We start from the raw sequence: 4,767 nt of genomic DNA on the forward strand, positions 1-4,767 counted from the left end.
CATTCATTATTTCGATTTAAACCATTTTTTTAATTCACAACTCTCTGGACAGAAAAGCTTCTCCTCATCTCAGTCCCAAATGGCCACAGATTCACAACTCTCTGGGTGAAAAAGTTTTTCCTCACCTCAGTCTTAAATGACCTCCCCTTTATTCTAAGACTGTGTGGCCCCTGGCCCCAACATTGGGAACATGTTTCCTGCATCTAGCTTGTCCAGTCCTTTTATAATTTTATATGTTTCTATATGATCTCTCCCCTCATCCTTCTAAACTTCAGCGAATGTCTTCGCCCTTCATGCTCGAGGGCACTCGCCTGGAAAATCTCGCCGCCGATCCGCATACTCGTGACTTTGAGGATAGATCGTAGCGGGGATATAAAACGGAAAAGTCAATAACGGCAACGTTTGAAAAAGAAGACAGGGCAGTGGGGGTTTTAAAAATCAAAAATAAGCAATAAGTAAATACATTTTGTAAAAATTAATTGTTTAATGTAAAAGTGCTCTCCTTTCTATTTTCTTTTTCAAACGTGGACATAATTTTCAATATTTATTTATATTTGAATAATCCTTTTTAACAAGATGATTACATAACTGTTTAAAAACGTCGCGCTGATTTAGACTGAAATTGCTTTTCTTACATATACGTTAATTGTTTAATGTAACTTACATTTTGAATTTGCTCCTATAGGGAGGTTTCACGGCAGTCGGGTCAGGACCCATGACCCGTACTGTTGCTACGCTACTCCAAGTGGAGTACAAGCGATGAACTGCAGGTAGGCACTCACCAGTGTTTCCAGCGTAGCGGGCCCGTTAAAACCTGCCGAAATGGTCAATTTTTGCGCTGTAAATAATTATGGAAATCGGGATAAGCTTGAGAGGCATTTAGCCTACTTCAGAATTCCAAAAGCGAGGAGAAATGACGGTAGACAGAAGCGAGAGCTGAAGGGACAACACCAGCCCGAGTGCTTGGCGAACATTCGCCGTTTGCTCACTGCATTTCATCAACAACAAGGCATTATTTGTGTTTTTTCTTGATTCCTTTGGCATCTAAAAGTTTCAGAAGTGATAAAATTTTACAACCAGATTTATCACTTCTGAGAGTTTTTAGATACCAAAGGAATCAAGAAAAAACACAAATAATGCCTTACTGTTGATGAAATGCAGTGAGCAAACGCGATATTTCCCAATATTTACAATTCCGATATCTGCACGGCCAATGTTCGCCAAGCACTTTAGCTGTTGTTGGCCGTTCAGCTCTCGTTTCTCTTTACCTTCATTTTGCTTCACGTTTGGAATTCTGAAGTTGGGTACATGTCTCTTACGCTTAACCCGACTTCCACAATCAAGTCCCATCAGATAAAGCATAACATGAAGTTTAATTTGACACCTAATTCACTTTCATATCTTCAGTATTAAAAAAGTTATGGCCATTTTCATACTCGGAAATTAGCATCTTGTTCCCTATTGCTTTTCCATTGACTTAACTCAAAAGCCGTGATCGAGCCCATAACTTTCTTAAAAATTAAGAGAACTGAATGAAAATTGCAGTTATTATACATTGAAGCATTCTGAAACAAATATGAAACAATCTCACTTGGATGACCTGAAATTAAAGGATATAATTAGTTAGTTATCTAATTGCAGCTAATTACAAAATTCAATTACTAGATCTAAACATCTATCCATTTCTTAAGAAAAGGTCAACATTTTTAAATAGTGTCCAATTAATGGCCATTTAAATCATCTTGCGAGTGGGTTTTTGTGGAATGCGATTGATTGGTACGTTGCGGTTGCGGTGAATTTGAACCCCATATCGGCAGGAAAAACACTGCCAGTTCGTATGGGGCCCAAATCACATTTTCGCAACGTGAAATTTTGATTAAAGGCATCCTAAGAAGCAAGTTTATATGTTAAATAGATGACTTACCTTGCTTTGTCCCGTACGTGAGATCCGTCCCGTTGACAGCGTTAGAAGACGATTTTTATTTTACTCCAGCGCTGAAATTGTCCCGCGGTTTTTAAAAAAGGTGCGAGAATAAGTCGCGTTTAATGTCACAACGGTGTATTCTGTTAAAAAGTGTCGACATTGTGTCCATCCAGAATCAAGAAGAGAATGCACCCGTGGGATTGAACAGTGGGGGAGGGACAATTGTTGTGAGTTAGCGCATTGTTTAGATGCCGCAGGGAGTAAGTTACAGCAACAGCCTGGGGACCATTGTCAGGGCAAGTCGAGGATCACAGCCGGGTCTCCCTCTGTGCAGTGTGCAGGTAGATCCGGCTCGTGGCCTGACAGCAACCCGCTGATCGGAGCGCCTCATCTCCATCATCTGGTCTGCCTTTTAGCAGAGTGGGGTGGTGACACTTATCCGTGGTGGAAAACAGACAACCCTTGATTATTCCATTATTTTGATTCATCACAGCTCCTCGAATTCCTTCGATGACGGAGCTCCTGGGAAGGTGTGATGATTCGCAGCTGCTGGAATTGACAAATCATTACCGCAAGAGGCTGGAAGTGGCGACTCAGGAGGCGGTGGAGAATGTCGTCTTCGTTCTAGCATACGAGAGATATTTCAGTGAGCAAGAGTACAAGGTAGGGAGAGGTATGGATGAGTGGGTAACTTCAGCCGATACTCAAATGTTTCCATGCACAAATATTGTGGGCTGAAGTGTCCATTCTTGTGCTGTACTGCTCGTGATGAGTCGAGTCGTACGCACGTCAAGGTACAACACGTTTATTAAAGTCCACTCACTCACAGCATTCATCTGCATGGTGTTACATTAACTAGCAGCTACTCAGACTAATGACCAACATAATATGACATAGTGTCCAAGCAAAGATACTGTAAACATAGTAAACACAAATTGTTCCCCCGCAACACGGATTACACTGCGACAGACAGTTGGGTCGGGCTTACTGAAATGGCGGAAGTTATGTTCCGTTGCGTACTACACGTCAGTACATTAGATGATGCAGGAGTGGTCTATCTAGCTAATTGCTCGCTAATTACTTAAGCAGACTTCTGATAACATAAACCGCATAGTAGGCGGAGCATCGACTAACAAGCACTGCATAGAAACATAGACAATAGGTGCAGGAGTAGAGGCCATTCGGCCCTTCGACCATTCAATATGATCATGGCTGATCATCCAACTCAGTATCCTGTACCTGCCTTCCCTCCATACTCCCTGATCCCTTTAGCCACAAGGGCCACATTTAACTCCCTCTTAAATATAGCCAATGAACTGGCCTCAACTACCTTCTGTGGCAGAGAATTCCACAGATTCACCACTATCTGTGTAAGAAATGATTTTCTCATCTCGGTCCTAAAAGACTTTCCTCTTATCCTTAAACTGTGTGACCGCTTGTTCTGGACTTCCCCAACATCGGGAATAATCTTCCTGCATCTAGCCTGTCCAACCTCTTAAGAATTTTGTATGTTTCTATAAGATCCCCCCTCAATCTTCTAAATTCTAGCGAGTACAAGCCGAGTCTATCCAGTCTTTCTTCATTTGAAAGTCCTGCCATCCCAGGAATCAGTCTGGTGAACCTTCTCTGTACTCCCTCTATGGCAACAATGTCTTTCCGACAATTGGTTAGTAAGAAGTAAGCAATCTACATTCTCTCTATAATTACAGCGCAGTCACAAAGAATATCCCATACAGTAGTGGTGAGTTTGTCAAACACGCCATTATATTCAGGATGGGGTGCAATCCACTGACACAACCCAAAGTGTTTCAATGATTCACATCATTAGGTAATTTTCAAAAAAACTCGCAACAAAATAGGCATATGCGCATTTTACATTTTTGGCATAATTAATAGGTGATCAACGTCTCTTTGTAATCTTGCATCCTTGCTTTCCACCAGGTAGACAAAAATGCTGGAGAAACTCAAGTTCAAGTGAGTTTATTGTCATGTGTCCCTGATAGGACAATGAAATTCTTGCTTTGCTTCAGCACAACAGAACATAGTAGGCATTGACCACAAAACAGATCAGCGTGTCCATATCTATATTACTAAATCTCTGTTCTTGACCGCTTTTGGCCTTCTGTGCTGCGATTTCCGAGAGAACGCCGCCACCTACGGCCGTCATTTTTGGCCACCTCGCTCAAAGCCCCCCTCCGCCGCATGGGTGCCGAGAATTTTTCCCGTCGATGAAAAATGACAGAGATATTAATATTTTTACAAAATTCCCCATTCTCTCTGCTGCCCCCGCTGGCGGCAGGGGAGGGAGAGACTATAAAACCCGGAAACGTCCCGCTTCAATCACTTTCTTCCCGACCACGAAGTGAAAGGGTCACGGTCAAGGAATTTGCCTCCTTCTTCACCGACAAAATTCAGAAAATTAGGCAAGCAGTCAGTGCCTCCACATCAGGTGCAGGACATGTGTTGTCCATGTGTCCACTTATAATCAATTCTAATACCATGACACAATTTTGTGTTATCTCTATCTACCTACCTACCTACCTACCTACCTACCTACCTACCTACCTACCTACCTACCTACCTACCTACCGATCCACCCACCCACCCAGGGGTGTGTGTGTAGGGGTGTGTGTGTAGGTATGTGTACTGGTGTGTGTGTGTGTGTAATAATAATAATAATAATACATTTTATTTATGGGCGCCTTTCAAGAGTCTCAAGGACACCTTACAAAAATTTAGCAGGTAGAGGAAACACATGTAAGTGGAATGAAATAAATAGTAGAGACATTACTCCAGTTCGGGTCAAGTCGGGTCGAGGCCTTGCGGTTAACGGACGTTGACAT

The sequence above is a fragment of the Amblyraja radiata genome, chromosome 48 (genome assembly GCF_010909765.2).
Source record: "Amblyraja radiata isolate CabotCenter1 chromosome 48, sAmbRad1.1.pri, whole genome shotgun sequence".
Lineage (NCBI taxonomy): Eukaryota > Metazoa > Chordata > Chondrichthyes > Rajiformes > Rajidae > Amblyraja > Amblyraja radiata.